This window comes from Haliaeetus albicilla, chromosome 3 (genome assembly GCF_947461875.1).
Source record: "Haliaeetus albicilla chromosome 3, bHalAlb1.1, whole genome shotgun sequence".
Lineage (NCBI taxonomy): Eukaryota > Metazoa > Chordata > Aves > Accipitriformes > Accipitridae > Haliaeetus > Haliaeetus albicilla.
Window position 1 is genome coordinate 73,535,208 of NC_091485.1, and position 22,348 is coordinate 73,557,555.

Consider the following 22,348-nt stretch of genomic DNA (forward strand, 5'->3'; position numbering starts at 1 on the left):
GGCTTTAATTTCCACCCGGGACGTTGCTTCGCACCCAAGGGATGCTTCAGGTTCCTTCTTCCCCCGTCCTGCATCGCCACGTGGTGCAGCAGCTCCCGGGGACCCGTCGGGACCAAGCGATCCACAAAGGTCCCTCTGCGAAAGCCGCGTGGCTGCGCAGAGCCAGCCTCACCGTCCCACCCCCCTAAAAATCTTCAGGACAATGAAAATGAATTTTTTTTCTTTTTTTTCCCCTGCTTGCACCCATTCTTCCCATAAATTAGCAAGAGGAATTAAGAGACTTAACGCTCTACGCTGCCTCGCCTTCACCGCCCGGACGGAGATGCGCTGCGTTGCACTGAAGTCAGGCAGATACAGTGGGACTAAAAAAAGAGCGTGTGTTGGTTTGGTTTTTTTTTTTAAAGCCGGATTGCCTTTCACGGCGACTATATTTATAGGTAGAGCTGTTGAAATTTTAAGGGCTCCTTGCCACAGGAATCTGGTGGCGTCTCATGTTCATGAAGTGGCGTAACATGGCAAAAATGAACATTTAACGGACTGATGGGTGCTGCTTCCCTCCCTTAATTTTGGATAAAATCAGAGGGAAAAAAGAAAAGATGTGAAATATGCGGGCGAGCTGTGTACACCCCTGCCACGTGCCGCAATCCATATTTTCCAGGTTCAGAGCGCAGCAAACATGGGACCGGCACTTTCCTTTTCTGTCAATGACCAAAAAAAAAAAAAAAACTTTCATGGGTGTTTATTTTTGCTTTCAGTTTGGTTATCAGTGGCACACACAAAGCCTCCTCTGCACTTTGTTTTATGGTTGAAAAACCCCAGCGGGGTTCAGCTCCGGAGTGGTAAAACTCGCTCTCCCCGTCCGAAGCCGCCCGGGAACGCCATCCGCCAACACGCCGCGGCACACAATGCCCAGAAACCACGCAGTCTCAGCCCAAAAGTTTGCAATTTTCTTACACAACAGCACGCTATGCTGCTAAAACCCTATTTTATTTTAATTTATGCTATAAAAGCACGTTACGTCACGTCCAAAGACGCTACCACCCCGCTGAGCATGTCTGGATGCTAAACTTTTATTTCCCTATGGCAACGTGCACTTATTTAAGACAAAACCCAAACCATAATTAAAGTTATTGATAGGAGCCAATGTTTACTGTTTGCTATTTTAATATCAAGTGCTGTTGGCTTTCAAGCCACTGATTTCCATCGCTTGCAGGGGATGATTAAGCTGGAAACATGCCTAAATGCCGGGGGTTTTTTGACGTTTCTACGGGCACTTCTGCTGTCAAATCAAAGAAACGCACTTAAGAGGCCGATCCCAGCGGCTGCTTCTCATCGGGGACCGCCTTGACTAGAAGCCGGCGAGTGATTTTTGAGCTATCAAGACACACATAAAAATAAAACTAAAATAGCTGTAACGAAAGCTTTTTGCTTCTGCAAGCAGCCCTCTCCGTAAGCAGAGCCAACGGGGTGAAGGCTCATGGGGCTCCGGTAACACGACTATTTTCAGCCTCGTGAAAGTTAACAGAAGTATCGCTTTCCCAAAGGAATGAATTTCAGGTTGGAGCACTTACCAAAGGTTAAAAGTCTCTTCCTTCACTTGCCCACGTGTCAAATTTGGCGGCCGCTACTCGCGTCTGACATCCCCAAAAAGCGGCTGTGTTGGGGACTGTGCTGCAACAGCCCCTGCTAGCCGGCACCTGGATGGTTAACTCTGAAGCCTAGTGACAACACACTACTAAGTTCCTGGATGTATACAAATATTGGTGCAGAATATCGGCGGGTGTACAAAGCCCCCAGCTTTAAATCCACCTGCAGCATTTGCAACATACGCTATTAGCATCGATATGACCAAAACATTAGCAATCATTGTAACAGCGGCATTTAAGGCCAGCTCACAACAGGGGAGGGAAGCTCAGGATATTTGGTATACGAACAAGTCACCAGCTCCACTTATCCACACTACCCTTTTGCCGCTGCCATCAATAAATACACGACTTCACTAAGGCTCTGTTTTCTTGCCGATTCTCCTTCAGCGAGAAGGATGCATGTAAAACCAACCCAGCGGTTCCAGACGCTCAGTCACCCCATTTACGTTTCAGCTCCTTTGAGCAGAAAGACGAAGCCGTGACCGAATTAACTGCAAATTGGCAGCAGCGCAAACTTGCCAGATTCCAGCTAATTGCTTGGATTAGTAACTCCGGTCGCCCGCAAAATCCACCTTACCTACGGCAGAAAAAGGCGTCGCGTGGGGTGTCCTCCTGCTACCCGACCCACCTGCTTGTGCGACGGGGCCCACCAGCCTCCCAAACCCCCCCCCAAGCCACGGCCACGCCAGCAAAAGGCTCGAAAGGCTCGTTAGCCTAATGGAAACACGCTCGAATACGGCCCGGGAGAGGCCGTGGCTGCCGCAACCGCCGCCGCGGCGCGTATTCGACGCCCGTTTCCTTGCCGAAAAGTGGGAAACGTCCACTGGGATGGCAAGACCGGACAGCACGGAGTATCCGCTTCCCCCCCGTGGGCCCCTCGGAATACCGAACCCTCGGTCTCCGGAGGGTGGCGAGGCCCCCTCGGGAAGCCCTGAAAGCCTTCGTGCCCATCGATTCGCGCCCCGCATCCCACCCAGGGCGAGGCGTGCGCCCCGGCGGGTCACGGGTGGGAGCTGCCCCCGGTCACGGCGTGCAGCTCCGTGTACGACCCCCCCCCCCGATGTGTATGTGCGTGGGTGTGGGGGGGTGTGCGTGGGCTGACCGCAGCGTGCGACACCGCGCACGGCCTCCCCACGGGGGTTACTGCATGCTGCAACATCCTGCGTGATCCCCCCCCCCCCACGCTGCTACCAGGGTGGCTAGGGGGGGGGCAATGCCGTTACCGGGATTACAGCACCCTGCGAGGCTCTGCGTGGATATACCCCCACACACTTTACTGCTACCGGCATTACTGCACCAGCCACCACGCTCACGGGTGGTGTGTGTCCCCCCCACGCGTGTCCCCCCCTCCTCGCAGCTCATCTCACCGTGTACCCCCACGCACGGCCCCCTCCTCCCCCCCCCCCCCGCTCTTCCGGGAACGTCGCATCGCGCGGCGCCCACCCTCGCCGCGATCGCGATTCTTTCCCCCCCTCCCACACCCACCCACCCACCGCGATCGCCCCGCGTGTGGCCTCCCCCCGCACGCCGCCATCGCCCTCCCCCTCACCGGGGGGGGGGGGGGGTGTCGGGGATCGGCGGGGGGGGGGGGGGTGTGGATCGCGATCGCCTCACGCCCGCCTTCCCCCACGCGAGACGGCAGCACACGCTCGTCGTGTCCCCCCCCCTCCCCGGCCGCATTGTTACGCGGGCAGCCACACGTGCCGCCGCCTCCCTGCCCCCCCCCGCCGTCCCCGTCCCACGCAACCGACCTGCTCGCCGGCTCCGGCCGTGCCGCCCCGCTCCGTTCCGCTGCCGCTCGGCTCCGCTCCACGCCGCCCGCCCGGCCCCGTTGGCCGCCCCGCGTCCGCACATGCAGCCGCCGCCGCCGGCCCCGCGTCCCCCCCCCCGCCCGCCCGCCCGCCCCGGTCCCGGCCCCGGCCCCGGCCCCGGCCCCGCCCCCGCCAGGCCCCGCCCCCGCGCTCCGGCGGCGTCACGTGGCGCCCCGAGGGGAAGCCAATGGGGAGGAAGCTGCCCAGCGGGGAAGGGAGGGGAGAGAGGGGAAGGGATGGCGAAAGGGGGCGGGGGCTAGGGGAAGGGGCGTGGTTAAAGAGAGGGGGAGAGGGGAGGGGTGGGCGGGGCCAGGTGAGGGGGGAGAGGGGTGGGGCGCGGGGCGTGAGGTGAGCGCGCAGGGGATGGGGAGAGTGTGACAGGAGGAGGAGGAGGCGGGAAAAAAAGAAGAAGAAGAGGAGGAAAAAGATGAAGAAGACAAGGAGGAGGAAGATGAGGAAGACAAAGAGGAACGCCGGGAGGCAGGGGCAGGCAGCACAGCGGTGTCCCCCCTTCCTCACAGGCCGCACAGGCCAGGCGGAGGCCCATCAGGGCCAGACTGGGCGCGGGGAGGAGGCCGCCGGTTCCTGAAGCGCCTCAAAGATTGTATTTAACATCTCGCCGTTCGTGGCGGTGGGTACGTGTGAGGCGCGGCGGTGTCGTCGTCATCCCAGGGACCGGTGCGATTCAAGGAGCTGCCGTCGCTCGGGCTTTGCGGCCAAGGGCCTCGCCTGAGGTTGTCGACCTTCCCGGCTATAAATCCCTGCCTAGATCTGTGGTGTAAAGAACAGCCATAAATTCAAAGGAATAGGAAGAGGGCACCTGACGTCAGCACGCGTTGTCTTGTTTCATTTATTTCTGATTTATTGAGGGCTCTAAGCGGAAGTCACCACAGAGTCGGTCAGGGGCTTTCGCAGACGTTAAAGGAGTAGTGGGATAGGGCTTGTTGTGGTGACAAACAGGCATGGAGGGATGAGGTGATTCCTCGGGAGTCATACACAAATACGTGGAGATGAAGGGACAGCAGCTGAATATCGGGAGATCCTCAGATGTGTTTTCGTTTCAGGGATGTTTTTTCCTCTTCCCAGAAAGGCACTAAACCGGTACCCTCTAAACCAGAACTGCCTGACAGTGCTTTATGTTTCTGAGAACATGCTTTGTTAAAAGGACCAGGAGGCCTCCTCTTGGTTAAGGGCAGACCTGTCAAGATCTGCAAGAAGTCCTCCAGCAGAACTTGAGAAAGGCTGGTTTGGCATACTGAGTGTTTCCAACAGAAAAAAGAATAAAGAAAGAGGAAAGAAAAGATTTGGGTTTTCTTAATGCATCATACAAAGAGAATCAGTAAAGGAAATAAGTCAGTTACTGAGGTTTCTTGATGCAGTGAATCTTATGCAACTGCAGTGTATATCTTTAAATATATAAAATGGATCCTTTGCTAAAACTTTTGCATCTGTTGATCAATTTCAAAGGATATTAGAGACGTTCAATTTCTGCAAGTTTGGAAACAGGCAGCTGGATAAAAGGGATATCCATCTGCAGGCCTAGCTCTCCCCTTCTCCTCCCCCCTCTTGAGGGAGAGGCATAGCATAAACTTAACCTTGGTTAGACATCAGCAAATTCACACCTTGCAATAGACGTCTGCTGAAAACAGAAAGAAAACTGTTACTTCCCTTGCTATTGACATTTAGATTTTGCTGTTTGACTCCCTGCTACTTTTTCTAAGTGAGAAAATTATCTGTTATTCACATCAACATTTTTAATGAAATACTCAGAGCGTGACTTTCGGTGGTGCTAGAATCAGTCTGGCAAAGCTTAGCAAAAGCTCTGGAGGGCAGAAGTCCTCCTGCTATTGCTGGTGATGGCAGGACTGACTGAGAAACCCGCCCGCGAATGCTTTCTTTAAAAGCAAAAAATTGAAAACTGAAACAAACAAAAAATCCAGCACAAAGAAAAACAACTTTGCAGCTGCTCTAGTTCGTTGGGTATTTTTGGTCAAATCCTTTCTTGTTAAAACAGCATGACCTCTTTTCCTTCCATGGGGATTCCCAGGCATGATGGGGAGCTGCATTTGGCTCTGAGGGAATACGTTTGTTTTTCTGTATCCTTTACTGTTTGTGAATATGATAGACCCGCCTTTCTTTCAGATGCAGCAAATGCCAGTAATCTGTTTTTATTTAGTTGAGAACCTGAGAGTGGTGGTTGGCAAGCTGTTCTTTGCTTACCATTTGAAATGTCACATGGCAAATTCTAGCGCTCAAGCACAATCTCAGCTTGACAGCTCTGGCAAAAGAAAAAGGGGCAACAGCATGAGCCTCCACCACATGGCCTCAGAAGTGCCGTCAAACCCAGCTTGATCCCTCTTGCATGGGTGAGGCTGAAGGCTTGCTGCGCCTGAGAGCGTAGCCTCTCAGCTGAGGGTGTAAATTCATACCAGTTTTGCTGCTGCTCTTTGGTAGGGGAGCTTTTGTCCATTGTAAGCTGGAGGGAGAATGGAGGCATTAAAAATTGATATGCAGTGCAACTGAGGAACACCTTCAGGTCTCCTGGCAAGTCTGAATCCATCTTCAGTCAAGCGCTGCCTCACTTCTCTGTATTTTAGATAAACAGGCAGAGAGAAATGTTTCCACAATCGGGTCACTGCCTTAAGAGGATCAAATAAGCTTCATGTTAGCTGTAATTTCCTGAATTTGAATGGATTTTCAGCACAAATATCAACACTCTCCTGTGCATGTTAGCATCCTTGAGCGTGTTTTTCAGCGTAATGCAGTGAAAAGCAATGTGGAAGGATTCTAACCCCTGTGCAGATATTAATCCCAGAGGGCTGTATTTGCCTTAGTGTTAGTGGAAAGCCTGGCCATATTTTAATGTGTGCTTGTCAAAGTGCTTGTATTACAGCTAGGACACTTTCCTGGATCAAGCCCACGCAGTCTCCATGTTTGCAGAAAAGGATGGAGATGCAATCCATACACCTGCTTTGTCTGAGTTTCTGTAATCTTTTTTTCCATGGTCCTTCCCTACCCCTTCTGTCATTTCCATTTCAGCCGAATGCAGCTTTCTTCAAGCCAGGACACCATTAACACTGAACTGATGGAAAAAATTACTCTCCTTTTCGCCACCTGCAGACAACACTTCTCACAGCTGCTGTGTTAGAGAGGGAAGCAGCAGAAAAGTGATAATTCTGGGTTGGAAAGGTTGCAGAAGGAACTACTGCTCCTCCAGGGTAGGAAGTGAAACATAGATTCTTGATATGTCGGTGTTAATGTTTCAGCACTGATGCCTCCTTCACATACGCTGTTTAAACTCAACAAGCCCTCCACTGAGTTTCTCAGCCACTGGAGCTTGTGTTTTGACTCCCTGCACCTCTTCTTTTGGTGAAGCAGTTATCACTGCACATGTTCCTCTGGGACTTCAACATCTGGATGAGGTTTCCAGTCACAAGTCCTGACACAGACATCATGTTCACCTGCACTACAAGCAACCTGGGTTTCTCCAGCTTGCAGAGGTCCCAGAAGGTGCTGTGCATTGGCTAGTGAATACTTTTGCTTTCTGGGAGAGATAAGAAAGTAAACATAAAAAAAAAAAAAAGAGAGAGAAAACCTATGCAATAATTCTGGTTCAGATTTTATTTTATTTTATTTCTTAAGTTAGCTTTTCCTCCAGTAGAGGCTCAAAATGGAGCACTTACCTCTTCAAGAAGAGTCATTTAGTAGCTGGACCAGCACTTGGAATTCACTTGAAGGCACTGACTAATTCAGCACATGAGCGAAACTGAAATTCACTCATACGTGGTAACGCCTTTCTTTTTCCCACACTCATCAAAACCTTGTTTGCCTACTTCACAGATTCCCCAGGTATTAATAGCCAGCAAAGACTTCAGAACAGAAGGAGCTGGGCCCAGAGACTAAGAGGTTGCATTTACATGTAAGAGAGTTGGGGGAGGCTATAAAGAGATCGCTACCGGGCTGCAGATAGCCTGGCTTCTTGCAGCTGCCCTCCTACACAGCTGAAGCTCAGTCCTGCTTTCTCAGGCACATGGCATGGTCCAGGGCTTTCGTCTGGGCTGAGAACGTGGTTAAATCCTTGCAGGCACCACAACATGGAATGGCATTTTAACCACATCAGGGAAGGCAGGATGGGTCTCCTAGGGCAGGGCTTCTTCACATGCGGTCCGTGCACTACTGGTGGTCCCTAGCATGCCTGAAGGTGGTCTGCAAAATGATTGCAATTAAAAAAACAAAACCATACGCATTGCATTCCCACGCCTGCAAGCCAGCAATCAGAAAGGAGTTGAAGTAACAGTAGCAGATAAACATTTTGAGTTTTAGGTCCCAGTGACGGTTCTTTCAGTGATGCTATGGTCCTCAAGTTTTGTCCTTTTTTATGAAAGACGGTGAGTTGTTCATTGGGTTTAAGGAAATTGGTGAGGGGCGGCTGGTTGCCCCACTTCATCTGGCACTGGAAACGTGGGCTGGTACATGCTGCAAGAACCTTGCTCTCTGCCAGAAGTTACCTGCAGCCAACCCCACATACCTATTCAAAGAGCCTTCGTTTTCCTCATTAAAGGACATACTTGCATAATCTTACTTGTATGATAAGGAGCAGTGCCTACTTTCTATCTCACACCCAGGCCTCCAGACTTAGCCAGGCCTGAGGAAAGGATTATTCCGTGTAACCAGCTCTACCTGGGAGTGTAGACACATCCTAAGGACATGATACTATCAGTGGTGGGGGACAGGGTGTGCCCCAGGCGTGCAGCAAAGACAAGCACTGCGTCTGACAGGCTGGCGATTGGAAAAGGGTGAGAAACACGGAACTCGGAAATGTCTCTGTGCCTCAGAGGAGTTTCCTCCTTGGTCCCGTGAGAAAAAAACCAAACCAGTACTTCATTCCTTTTGGTTGGGGTGACTTTGTTGTTTACTCTGGGAAGGATTTTCAAAAGGTGCTGCTGAAAACCAACAGAGAGAAGGGAGCTTGCCCACCTTCATCTTAACCTTGATAATGAAGTGTCTAGATTACCAGCTGAACCTCAAATAACTTGACCCAGCACCATTCAAAGCTAGCAGAGTCCTGAAGTTGTACATGGGGTAGATCTGTGGCCCCAGCCCTGATTTGTTCTCCAAGATCCATAGGATCTCACTTGGCTAGGCATGCATTGATCCCTGTGTGGATGCTCTTAGTATAGACAAAATCATCTTGCTGGGGTTTAGCTCAGACCACTTTGGTGGAACCTAGAACTTTGGTAAAAAACCAAGCAGCCGGAGCAGGATCTGGCCTTTCCAAGGAGGTTTGATTGCGTTCAGTGATGGATGTGAAGGAAACTCGTGGTTCCTGGGATGGCGGAGGGAGGGGGTGAATGAATCAGTTTGCCATTTGGAGTGTGGGAGGTAACAGGGCTGTTTTTCCCTTGCAGAAGTGCTTCTGGCGATCCACCACAGGTCTGCACTGTTCCAGGGGACAATAGCAACTGGTCTTTAAGCTTAAACTGGAGAGGTTCCTACTCTCAGTCCTCATGGGCCCTGGTTTAATACTGGTGGTGGCAGCAAGGTGAGCAAGCCTTCTGCTAGTTTCCTTTCCATTTCACGGAAAGTGGTGGCAGGCAAAAGTTAAGTGGCTTTCCCAAGGTCATGTAGGAAATTGGTAGGGCAGGAGGTTGGTCATTAGGACATCCTTTCTCCAGAATATAACAAGAGATGGACCAGAGGTGCAGAGAAAGTACGGGACTTGCCCAAGGTTGCGGGATCTTCCCACCTCCTGAGGCACTTGCCCTGGCAGCAAGATTGTCACATATTTCCTGTGTCTCCGTTGCGAGAGATGAATGGGAAGGGGTGTGTGTGGGGGGAAACAAGCCGGTTGCTATTAATTCAGTTGAGCTTGACTGGACATGCACAAGCAATCTGGAGAAGGAAATAGTTCTAGTTCTGTCTGGTTCAGCAGAAACTCCACCCACTGAAGCTTTCCGGCAGGAAATCAAGTTACAAACATTACATGATCTGAGCAAATTCTCATACACTGATCCCACCCTGGGGACCAGACACTTTTGCGAGCTGCTTATTGAGGCTGTAGTTTTAGATACCTTAACCCTTTCTGGAGTGTCACTCTGAGGGCATCACAGCTGCTTTTGCTGGTCAGGCTGCAGAGATCACAAGCGAGAAGAAAATGGTTTTACAACTGTTGGGGTCATTCTTCATCAATAAAGAAGTCCTGAAAGCTGTCTTTATGTGGAGGAGAGAAGGGGAGGGCTGGGGAGTCTTTCTTCTACTGGCTTTTCCTACTGAAAAATTGAGATCTGTCGACAATATGTTTCCTGGAACACCCTAAAGATGACCAAAAAACGTGTGGTTTCTGGCACCAGCCTGACCGTGCAAGTGAAACCTCTCAATGGAGAAAGGAACCAAATTATACTTGGACTGTTTCAGACCCATTGTTTTTTATTAGCAGAAATGCCTGAAAAACAATAGGAGAAAAGCTGCCATCATAAAAATTCAGACACCTACTGCTTCAGCTAAGGGTTAAGATAAATTGTAATCTGCGTGTTTAAACGATATAATGAAACTTAAGGAAATAAACCTTGATGCTTGCTAATAGCCCTGAGATTTAAAATGAAAAATCATAGGGAGGAAGGGAGCTTTTCTTTTCACAGAATAGGAAGCAAAAAGGACCACAGCTCCTATTTTTCTCTTTATCCAATTACCAGAAATGTAGACGAATGTCTGACACTGAGAAAAGAGGAAAGGTGGAAGCTGCCTGCAGTGACAGCAAGGCTGTTTTTCACATGACAGCTGTTTCTGGGGACTTGCAGCCCCTCAGCCCACTGCTCGAGAGTGGGAAGGTGGGGATGGCCCCTGCTAGCAGTGCTTCCCGCCAGAGCATGCGGTGTGCCATGTCTCAAGTTTCCTTTTTGTTCATCTAAGAAGCAGAGCATCTCCTGATGAAGGTCACAGCTTTGATCCCCACAGCTTGCTCTTGTGTTTGTGAATGGCCATTATTAGTAACAGGCTAGTGCACGCACTACTCCGTGCCTGCCCTTGTCTGACTGCAAGGGACCAGGGGCAGGATAACAAAAGAAAGTATAAATAGAGTCTTTTTAAAAGCCTGTTAAATAGAAATAGACTTCTAGGGAGGAGAGAGAAAGAATGAGGCGTGTTACCATAGTAACTGCCAATGGTTTATTTAAGAAGGGCAAAGAAACAAACACCACAAAAAGGCGAAGTCAAGAGGAGTTGAAGATTGCTGAAGGAATCTGTCAGGATACGGACACAGAAGGGCCAGGTAAGAGCAGTAAGCTTCTACTAAAGCTGTGCTGAAAAAATTCATCCCACTTTACCTCTTGCAAAGCGGTCTGGAAAATGTTACTATGAAATTTGCATTTCCAGTTAGGGAAACTGCGTTTCCAGCTTTTTAGGGGGTGGAGGGTAGGGAAATGCATGGGAACAAATGTCAGATTGGTGAAATCATCAGGAGCAAAGGGCCATGTTACCTCTGCCCAGCCTGAACCCACTTAGTGCAAAGCCCAACTCATGCTTTTGGTCATCTTGATGTTAGAGGAATAGTGGAGGACATTCCCTTGTGTTGACATTGGAGGAATATTTTTTTATTATTATTTCTGTAGGTCCAGAACCAAGTTCAGCCTTGACATAGGTACATCTGAGAAGTAGGCACTACTGTGATTTTGATCCTGCTCCTCCAACTGGACCAAATATTTTGAAGACTTTGCTTCTCTAAGTAGCTCTTGCATTTCTGTCTTCAAAGTCAGGTCGTTGCAGCAGGCAGAAGCATTCAGGCTTCCTTACTTCTTCCTCCAAGCTCCCACTCCTTAAAGGAAGATCAAAGTAAGCTTTAATTGTAGGATCAGGGACATTTTGGGCTGAAAGAGATCATCTGCAGCAGAAATAAGTGGCAAAGCCATGCGGTTTGCAAGGCAATTTTGCAGAGTTCCTGGAAATGACTAAGAGATCAATTGGTCAAACAGATCAGGGCTCGTGTCCTCTTTGTGTGTGTTGTAAGCGCAGGGCGAGGAGCAGGGCTGCAAACTCCAGCTCAGAGCAACCTGACCTTGCAGAAGGCCAAGAGCAGAGACGTCTGAGGGCTGGCCGGAGTGGGTCTGACTGGCTTTAGTGGTCGGATGTGGTGCCACGCAAGAATGGCTGCACTGCTCTGGCCCCTGGGAGTATGAGCTGCTCCCAGTCTGGGCAGAGCTCGCCCGTGTCTGAGTCAGCCACGCAGCTGGGAAGCTCCGGCTCCGTTTCTGACCTTTCTATAACATAGTGCTGTGGAACCTCGGGTCACTTCACTCCACTGGATCTGCTTTTCCCACCTGTAGAGGCAAGGACCATGTTTCTGGTTTTGTGCCCTGCCTCAGAGGCGTGTAGCCTGTAAACTGTCCGGGAGTGGGAATATCTTCCCACTTGCTAATCAAAGTGGGAACCTGATCAAGAGGGGGCTTTCAGGGGCTCCCACAATGTCAGCTATTAAAAACGGGACCCAAATGTCCTTTTTTGTGTGCATCAGCAACATGGGAATCATCTTTATTGTTCCTTTTCCCCCTACATGAAAGCTCTCATGGGGTCAGGAGCAAATACCAAAGACTGAAAATGCTGGCAGCTGTGGTGGACAACGGTGCTGTCTGCCTTCCCTTACCCCATCTGCTATCTTGCTTTCTCCTCAAATGTTTTTTCTGAGGTTATGTATTTCGTAGGCAAAATGGCTGATCGTAAAGATTTGCATTCATTCTCCCTGTGCCCAGGAGGCTGCATTCTGCCTGAAGACTGCCTTGCGCTAAATGCTACACGTTCACAGGACAGAAAGATGCTTTCTGCCCCGAAGAGCTCTTAACACAAGAAAAGAAACAGCAGATAGAAAAGCAGGTGTGATGGTACCCAGAAACAGTGCAATGGGACTGTTCCAGTCTTGACCTTAAAAGCTCAAAGACCAGAAGCAACTCGAAAGTCCCTGCGGTTGGGGTGTCTTTTTCTGTTTTGGTTTTAATCTTTAGTTTCTAAATCAGTGTAAGGATTTCCCAGTTCCTGACTCATAATTTTGAAAACCTCAGGGCTGGTGCTACTGGAAGAGTTCAAACGGCAGAGAAGCCACAAAGAAAGCACAAGCTTCCCTGTGAGGAAAGCTAAGAATTGCAAAAAATGTTAGTTTCTTCTAAAAACTGTACCTGTAACTTTATCAGGGAAAGGGAAACATTTGCAAAAGTCTCCTGCCTCTCAGCAGTGGAGGGCAGACACCGTGGCCTTTCCCATCCTATTTGGGTTCGTGATACAATGTAAAGCAATACTGTGTATTCACACAACAGAGCAGGAAAATTTCTATTGGGTTTCTATTAAGAGGCTCCTTCCTCTCACTGAGAGGGAGGCAGATCTTTGTAAAACTCTGGAGTATGAGCTGAAAGCCCTGTTTCTCCTTAGAGTAATCCAAAAGATTGTCCTCGATTTCCTTTTCCAATACCTCTTTGCTCAATGGCTGCATTGCAGGGGCAGTACCACAGCTCCTCCACATTACTGATCCCGCCCTGGATGAAATTTGATGCACAGCTTGAAAGGCTGATGCCTCTGTGAGCCCATTAACACAGACACGTTTGCCGGGGATGGAAATGATTTCTTCCAAAAAGGGCCCTAGGTTACCTAACTCAGGCCAATTTTTGCGCAAAACCAAACCTATGGGTGGCATATTTATTTTTAGGTTTTGAGCTAAATTCTCTTCATTTTCTCCCCCAGAGCAAGAGACGAATCAGAACCCAACTGCTCCTCTTTCTACGTTTCCCTGACCCTATGGAGAGTTATCCCATATGCCCACCCATGCATGAGAAATTCAGGGTGAGCATTTTCGGAAGGTTTCACACAGCCTTTGATGTCTCCTAGCCTGGGAAATTGGTCCTCCTCCTGCTTCCCAGCTTGGAAGGTCTCACTGTGGTATCTGCAAGAGATAACGCTCCCTTTCGCTGTCTGCACTCCGGGCCAGTCTGACTGTTTGCCTCTCTGCTGCTGGACTGCAGAACGGATATTTCCCTCCAGATATTGCAGAAAGGCCCTTTTGGAGACGCTGGCCCGCCTGCAGAGCTGGGCAGTCCGTGCAGCTCCTCTCCTCTCTTCTCACAGAGATTGAGTTATGCCAGGCTTTGACCTAAGTGAAACTGCTGACGGTCACAGGGATTTGACTAATCTCCTTAGGTCGCTGTGAAATTTGTGATTCCTTTTAGGGGATAGAATTTTTTTATGATTTTTTTTTTTTTCCCTTCAGGCTAACTTGCAATGTAAAAATAAACTGAAGCCCACGGTGGGAGATTAATTTCCTCCCGAACTCAGGAAGGGCAGTCAGTCAACACAAGAGCCTCCTGGCCCATCCCAGGAGGATGCTGCTCCTGGATTCATTCCTGGAGACAGCTGCTGTCCGACCTTGCCATAAGACTTCCTTCCCCAGTGCTCTCCTCCTGGCCCTGCTGTAGCCCCATGGGGTCTGAGTGCAGCCCATGGGCACAGTCCAAGACATTTCCTTCCCTCCTGGCTCTGCTCTGCCTCAGAGCCCTTTGCTAGCAATACTTCTGAAATGATAAAGTGCTAATTTCTAGTCATATTTGACCTGTCCCCTAATGAAGGGGGAAACCCCATCTCCCCAGGTATCCAACCTCCAGAGTAATTTTGCCTCTGTTCTCAAGGCTCAGAGAGCCCCTTTGCAGCCTGGCCCTGTAGCCTCCTCCCAGGGTAATTGTGTCCTTTCTGTGCAGAAAACCCCACTCCTGCGGTTCTCCCCATCGCTCCTGCTGCCAGCATGCTCCTGCCCTTTCCAGAACACGGGAGGGTTTGCACCATGCCCATGATACATCTCCTAGTTGACAAGCATTATCCCACCTTTCCTGGCTCTCTGATCCTTCCTGACCCAAATGATGTTTAAGGGCAGATTCATTATACCTTATAAACTCCTCAAACACCCTGAAAAGAATTGCAGTTTGGCATTGTGCTCTCACACCTGAAACACTGCAGAAGCGCTAGACCCACCTTCTATGTGGAGGTTTGTACGTGGGTCTTTGTGGCAAAGAAACCTCTGCAGACCTCTTGGTGCATATGGTTGCTGCACAATGCTAGTATTAGTCAAATAATTAAGAACTGGTTACTTGCAGAAATGCCAGAGCCTGGCTCATTTTTGCTGTGCTCCAGGGGTTCCTGTTTCTAGACATTCCCATGAATTAAGCTGAGCAAGCTGGCAGGGGAGAAATGGTCTCTGAATGTTGGCATGAAAAACCCCACCACAAATTCAGCTGTCATTGTCCTTCTGCTTTGAAAGTTTTAAGCCCTTCAATTAGGGAGAAATGACAATACCCAGAGTGGGATTCCTTTACTCTTATTTTGGCATGTAAAATTGAGATGTCTGACTTCAGATGGACTAGTCACTGTCGGCTCCCTTTATTGCCGATGCAGAGAAATAGGAAGAACCAGAATGTGATTCAATCCACAATAGTATCCGAGAGAGGTCAAATGAATCATAGACTGTAAAAGAAGCTGAAGCTGTATGGCCAGACATCAGATTCTACATTTTAGATATCTAAATTTAAGTGAGATGAATTCCATTCCTGTGACTCAGGTGGTCAATCGCTCAATGCAATGACAAGCTGACCATGCTGAGTAATGTGGCTCTGATTTCATGACTTACATTCACCACTGCCTCTTTTTCCTGCCTGTGTAAAGGTGCAGAACTGCCCTGTTGTTTCATTTCTTAGCCCTCAGTGGCAGGACTAGCCACTGGTAGCATTTAGCTGGCCACTGAGCACGTGCTTGTCTTCTGGAGGAGCAATCATGTGGCCTTACCTTGTGATTCCAGGTTGCTGTATTTTCTGTCCTCCAAGACAAGAGATCTTTGAATTAATAAAAGTGCTAATGGGTAAAGTTGCAAGCGAAGTCTAAAGAGCTCAAGACTGCAATGCTGAGAGGTCAAGAACAGGCTGAGGGCTCTTGCTGGCTGGGGAAGCTGGGAAGAGAGGCTGGGATAAAGGCAAGGAGGGGAATGCAGTGGAGATGAACATGTGAACATGAGTCATTTCAAAGATGAAAAGCACCTAACACAAGATAACATGAGAAAACCCTGGAGTCATGGAAAATGGGGCTGAAAGGTGGACTTGGAGGCACCATTCAATCTACCCCAACACAGGAGGTCATATCTAAGTTTCTAATGCCAATCAATGAAAGAGAGAAGTGGTTTTGCTAGAAGGGCATAGAGACTCTCCTGCTTGTTTCCTGATGCCTTGGATCTGTGTCCAGTGGTTCACATGGTTTATTGTGCAATGAGCAACGTTGCCTCCCTATGAGTTGCAATGCTGGGGATTTTATTCACACAGTGCATTACTAGAAGTTCTTTTAAAATTTTCCCTAGAATTCCCTGGCTAGATTATCCCTAGAAATCACCAGCTGGGAAGCAGGATTAACAAGCAGTCAGGTCCTCTTTCTCTGAACCTCAAGGGCATGTCATTGATGCCACGCTGCTCTAGAACCCTGCTTCCCCAGTGGGAATCTGTTTCTCATTCCCTGTGATATGTGGCAATCCTCTGCATTTGAGATCTGAAATAGATGTGCCAGACTGTGACAGAGAAAAGTGCCTTGGGCAGGGCAGATTGGAGAGAGCTGGCAGGGACCACAGTTCCAGGATGGCTCTTGGGTGCGTCTCTACCTCTCTTGCTCCTTTTGACAGGGAGAGGAGGACACGGCTCAGGGCTGTGCTTCTCTCTCTGAGCTAAGGACATGGAGAAGCTGCGCACATGCCTCTTGGGATGCAGTTCCAGCTATACAGTTAACATCAGTGTACAGAGCAGGCACACGATGGTGCTTGCTGTGGAGGAAAGGACAACAGAACCTGGCTAGATGATGGTAGTAGTAGGTAGCACTGTCCAGGAAGGGAAGATGGCTTTGCAACCAGTACTAACCCTGACTGACAGGCTCAAATTCAGATGCAACCTGCTTGGTGAGTAGCCTCTGGTGGGATGGAGATCCCTTGGTGCTAAGCAGTATGCAGATGCAGCCAGGTTTTCAGGTTGGCAGAGAGGCAATTGGAAGTGGCATCTCTAGTCACTGAGTCCTCTCCTGGCTAGTGCCGGCACTGTCTGCGGGTCTTTGCCCATGATCTGGTCTTGCCTAGGAGTCATATAGCCAAGTAAGTGCAGTCGTTTGCCTTAAGTCCTCAGTGCTGAGAGACACAGCCTGTTGGGCTAGGAGGCTGCTACACCCATCTGCTATTTTGAGGTCCTTAAAAAAACACAAAAGGCTTGCTTCTTTCACAAAGCCTAAGAGACCTTGAATACTTTAAATCATACTAGCTATTAGTACAGCAATAATTAAATAATGATGAATACTCCAGAGGGATGCGCTCAGTAGCTCTGCAACCTTGCTGCCAGAAATTGTCCCCTCCTTTCTGCTCATAAGCCTGGTGTTGCTCCAATTAACCTTTGAACTACTGAATAGATACTCATAATCCCAAAGAGATTTCCATGCCAATGTGGTGGAGACTTATGGGAAAGAGCACTGCCTTAAACTGCAAGCTGGTTGGGATGGGAAAAACTCCTTTCCATTTCCGCATTCTTTGTAGCTTTGAGATACTGAATGTTTCATCTAAACATACGTTAGGTGGTGCCTGTGGTGATGCCTGAACTTTATCCTGAAATACTGTGATATGTGGCAATCACAGAGAGGAGGGGTGAGAGGAGCATTATTCATCCCTACGTGCCATACCTACTCATGTGGGCACACCTTGTTTTGTCAGTAGGTGCTGAAGGCATGTAGCAGTGAAGAAATTTGGATCCTGGAGGAATGGATCAACCTTGCCTGAAGTGCTGATGGTTTGTGGTACTCCACACTATCAGTTTAACTTCATTCACCTGACATGCCCTCTGTTCTCAGGGTGCTGAGATGCTAAGTGCATGGAGAAGTCAAGCCCTTTTACCACATCTCGTGGTTGGCAGCAAAAGGACCAAGGCTCTCTGGAGGTTTGGGCTCTGTGTCCAAGTGCTCTACTGTGGGCAAGGTGATGTGTCTTTAAAAGGCATGGAGATCCTGGTCCAAATGTTCTTGTCTCACACCAGTAAAATTTGAGTGGCTATTGCTGGGATTGCTTTGCTGTCTAAAGGAAAGCAGGATCTGGCCCACAGGGAAGGCTGAGATAACCATCTCCACCTGAAAGTGTCAGCCCAGGCAGAGGAGTTAAGCTGGCAGGAGAATCGCCTTGAACGGAGGCAGTGAGTCGCACGTAGAGATTTGGAGCAGTTCAGACCATGCTCTTGTGTGTTTGTGTCTCCCCTCAGTTCCCACGCCTCTGCACTTCCTTGTTTAGCCCAGGCCCGGAAGCAAAACTGCTGAAATGCAAGGAGGAAAGTTATTCTCATGGTGTTTCCAGCCCAAACAGAACCAGGAGGGAGAAAGGAAATCTCACGAGAAAGCTTGACAGATTTCCAGCCCGGCCCCACTCAGGGCCATGGAGCTTCTGGTGTTTCATCTGAGCCTCTGGGTCCGGGGCTCTCACCACATTTCCATGCGCCTGGAAGTCCTGCAGCACCAGAGCAACAGCAATACTGGTGTTCAGGACCTTTCTGCAGTCCCATGGATCTTGGCTTTACACTGCTCCAGCCCAGATTCAGTGAGGAGCAATGTATTTGCTGCTTGTTCCCACCATGGATGAGGATGGTGAGGCTGTGGGTGACTTCTGCAAGCCAGAGATGTTTCTGGTGGAGATGAAGCTCCTCCTTTCTTCACAGTCAGGCAGGGTATTCAGCAGATAACCAGAGACTTTAGGCTGGAAAGCAAGCTCAAAGTCCAGTGCTCTGTGCTGGAACAGGCAATGGCACCAGACTTCAAGGTATCTTCTCAGATAGCTCCACATTTCCCCATGTGAGACATTTGATCCCTCAGGAAAAGAGGTTGGATGGGGGGACTGTCCTGGAGCAGCTCTTTTGAGTGCAGAGTCCTAGAAGTTGGCACCACCACAGTCTCTCCTGTCTTGCTGATGCTCCATCAACTGTGCATCGCAGATGAGGCCTCCCGACTGTGTGGGAGCAGAGGGTGTCGAGATAAGATGGATGCTGCGCCCAGGCACTGTCAAACATCATGCTAGGATGTGGTAAGAGCAAGAAGCACCTGCTGGTCCTTGGATAGTGCCTAACGATGCCAGGACCGTCAGCTCTGGGTATTGCTATCTCATCGAGTGCAACCCAAATCTCCGTTCTTGCTCAGGCCTTCTAGATGCCTGGTCCTGTTTGTCTTGATTCCCTTCTCAGCAGCAGTCTGTGCTGGTTAATTGCAGACTATGTTAAAACAAAAAGTGTTTCCTCATGTATTTGGCTTTAAATTTGTCACCCCTTACTGCCACTGAATGATGGTAATTAGGAGTTTGCTGCGTCCCCAGCTTTTATTCTGCAGTGCAGCCAATGCAGCAGCAATTAATCCCCCAGCAAACACAGAGGAGGTGAATACAGCAGCGCTTGGGGACAGAGATAATCTTGGGATAATTTATAATTGCAAAGCCATGCTCAGAGCGGGAGAGACCTCCGGGAGTCGCTTTGCTTTTTGTTTCAGAGGGACAGCTGACTGACAGAGGGCTGGCGTTGGCTGGCTTATTTGTCCTGTTGTTTGCATTGGACCACTTCCATTTTCTGGCACAAAGGGACTGGGTTTGGGATGAATTTTATCTCACTTTAGGAGAGCTGAGCAGCCTGAAGCAGCTCTCAGCTGAGCAGTGGGAGAAATGCAAGCTCTGATTCCTCCCTGCTCTAACTGTGAGCAACTTGCCCCAAACCAGTAGAGAAAAAAAAACAAACCCGCAACAGGGAGGCTGGGATTCATGCTTGCTATCTTACAGATCCCTAAAGAAGCTCCAGGAGTGATGCTCTGCCTTTTCTTTGGTTGTATAAGGACCCTAGGGATCTGGCTTTTAATGTAGGTGCTTCAGTCAAGTGTGTTTGAAATTCCCCCGAGGCTACCTTAGCACAGGTCTCAGTCACATCAGCAGGTACAAAGCAGCTTGCACACATAAACCCTGCAGGTTGCTGCTGGAGGGAGAGAGGAGCATCCTCAGCTCATTCTTCATTGCAGTTGCATTTTCTCCCCGCTCCTCAGCCCAGCCTTTGTGGGAATGGCGGCCCTCCCAGGAGGACAGGGGTATGGGCTTGGTCAAGAAGTGCTGGAGAAATCCTGGGTTCCCATTTCTCCAACAAGATGAACAGAAGTTGTTTCAAATGTGGTTAGAGCACTGTAACCTATTCCCACTGCTTTTTCCCTCCTGGGGACTGACCTTGCAAGGAACAATGGAAGTTTCTTTGGGTTAGAAAGGAGACTTCTGGCAGTCCTCATCCAAATTTCATTAACCACCTTGAGAACTGCTTTTTGTGTATCACACCTCTGGGTTAGTCAGGTGCTAACCACTGGGACTGGGTGATCCTGGGAGAGCAGACAGCCTCCATTGGAATCCACTCAGGTTCAGCCTTGTTCTTTACTTGTCTTTAATTTTTTAATTGTTGGGCAGGAGGTGTTTCAAGAGAATCTTAGCGAGGAACAAACCAGGAGGATGCTTTGCTGTCAACCCATCACTGCTGAGAGCCCCAAGCCTGTCCAGGCAGCAGCACCCACAGTCGCTGTGGGCTGACTGATGGTCCTGAGCATGAGAGCAGGATTTGGCTCACATGTTTTCACTTTGAAACTTGGAAGGATCTTAGTCATATGTGAATCCATTTCACAGGTGCTCCCTGGAATAGATAAGCATCACTGGCTATTTTTTAGCCCATGGATGGAGACGTTTAGGCTCGACAATGTTATAAGCTGGAGCCAAAGCTATTTAGACCTGTAGTGAAGCTGGTGATGTGTTACTTGTGTGCTTAAAGTCAATTGTTATCTTAAAGTCTGATGGATTAGGGTTAGGAATGACACCCCAATGCTCACTGAAGGCAGTAGGAATATTGAGCAGGTATGTTTTGGAGAGGGTTTTTTTTCCCTAGTGACCTGTAACAGGGGTGTTTCATGCTGAGGATCAGGTATGATGAAGCAGAGTCCCATTAAGATGGGGTGTACGGTGTCTGTACAGTAAAATGGGATTAACAGAGCCAACAGGGGAAATGCGGTAAGAAACATCTAGTCTTACAAAGAACAAGCAAAGGACAGGCAATCAAATGACCATTTTACAAACAGGATAGGTACCAAGCAGATGAGTAGTGGTCATTAGGGTCTGGTCAAGAAGAAACTTTCAGATCAATCAAATTCTCTTTGCAAAAGTCTTTCTGGAAAGGGGAGATGCAGTAGCTGCCATGTGCCTTGGCTCCAGCAAGGCTTTCATCACTGATCCTCTCCTAAAACAGCTGAAGCACATGACTCAGATGCTTGTTAATGTGGCTTCCAAGATGGGAAGGCGATGGTGAGCATGGGTCAGAAGGGTGGATGAATGAATACAGAGGAGGGTTATTCGATCTGCAGGACATGCAGTGTCAGGAAGGACTGAGAATGGCACTGGAGGATGAAATTGGGATGAAGGGTGGCCTCAACTTGGTGGAGGAACAGCCTTTCAAAAGTAGGATGAGATTCAGTTGGGAGACGCGTGGGGTGGAATAAGGCAGGAACATCCAGCTGCACAAATACAGAAGGGGAACAACCGGTTTGGGCAATGGGTTACCAGGGAATGTGAGTCAGGAAATCCACCCGTTTCTGGAGACAGCAAAGAGCATACTGGGAGGCATAAACAAGCATATAGCCTAGCCTGAAACTCAAAGTTTAGTACTCAGAAGTGGGACAATGTATTTCTGGATCTAAGTCTAAAATAGTGTGATAGAAAGACCTGGGAAATCTGACCAAGGAGGAAAAGTTTAAAGAACTGGGGTTTTTAGCTTAAGGAGGAGAAGTGCAATCTCCCTGGGTCATCACAATGGTTTTCGTGATGTAAAAGGCTGCTGAAAACCAAAAAGAAATATCAATACTGTCTGTTGAATTTCTATTAAAAATGTATGTTGAATTCTCCTGAGTTTAAATATAGCTCAGTTAATAGAAGAGGACATTCTTCTGGGAATTGGAATCATATACACTTAATTAATGATAATGAACACTGCAGGATATGAGAGCCTGTGCAAAGATTTTGACTGCAAGGTGTTCCAGCAACACTTAACTCAGTATGGACATCTGCGATTTGATAAAGCAATTGCCAAACGGGTGGAGAGAAGTACTAATTATATAGACTACAATAACTTCTATTCCTGCCTGCGTTCAATATGGTAGTCATTGTTAGCTGAAACCTCTTGGGAACTTTGCTCTTTTCTTTTACTGAACCTAGCTATTTAATGGCTATTAAAACAGAGCTATATTATTCATTCTGAAATAGCATGTCCAGTAAATGAACTTATATTTTTCTTTAGGTCTTAAATTCAGTCTGTTATGCATTAATTTGCAGTTCTGAATGGCTTGAGCAATATGAGGCAATGTTTCAATAGGTGGGTTGTTTTTCTGCCTGTCTGTGCCCCTACAGATGTGAATAGATAAATCAGGGTGTGGTGTGTCTGTTCTCATTGAACAAGTGAAATGGTGAGGACACAGAAGAGCCATACTGAGTACTTCTCTGCTGAATGGTGAGTAGTGCTTCTCTTTAGATACTTAACAAGTGCATGGTCTTCACCAAGGATGCAAGCAAGGCCAACCACAGCAGCAAGTGCAAGGCCTTGCACTCTGAGATAAAGAAATATTCTTGGCTGCTGTAAGGCTGTTGTGCCTAATGAAATGAAGAGGAATATGAAATTCTTACTGTGCTGTGGACCTGCTGCCCAAATCCTGCTCAGGTGGTGTCAGCAGAGGAGACCCCCACGGTGCCCAGTCTTGAAGAGTTCTTTGCCATTCTAGGATATGTCATAGGGGTGTCCAACACCTTCTGATCAAGGAGGAGCA

The 22,348-nt window shown here is 48.8% G+C and overlaps 1 protein-coding gene across 2 annotated transcripts in view; it reads right to left on the reverse strand.

Moving 5' to 3' along the window:
* The window catches only part of PTP4A3 (protein tyrosine phosphatase 4A3), a 46,616-nt gene extending 43,079 nt beyond the window's left edge, over positions 1-3,537 (reverse strand). For both annotated transcript variants that reach the window (XM_069780147.1, XM_069780145.1), the window contains exon 1: positions 3,398-3,537. The gene's annotated coding sequence lies outside the window, so the exon portion shown is untranslated. The remainder of the gene's footprint in view (positions 1-3,397) is intronic.
* Between the last annotated feature and the right edge of the window lie 18,811 nt (positions 3,538-22,348).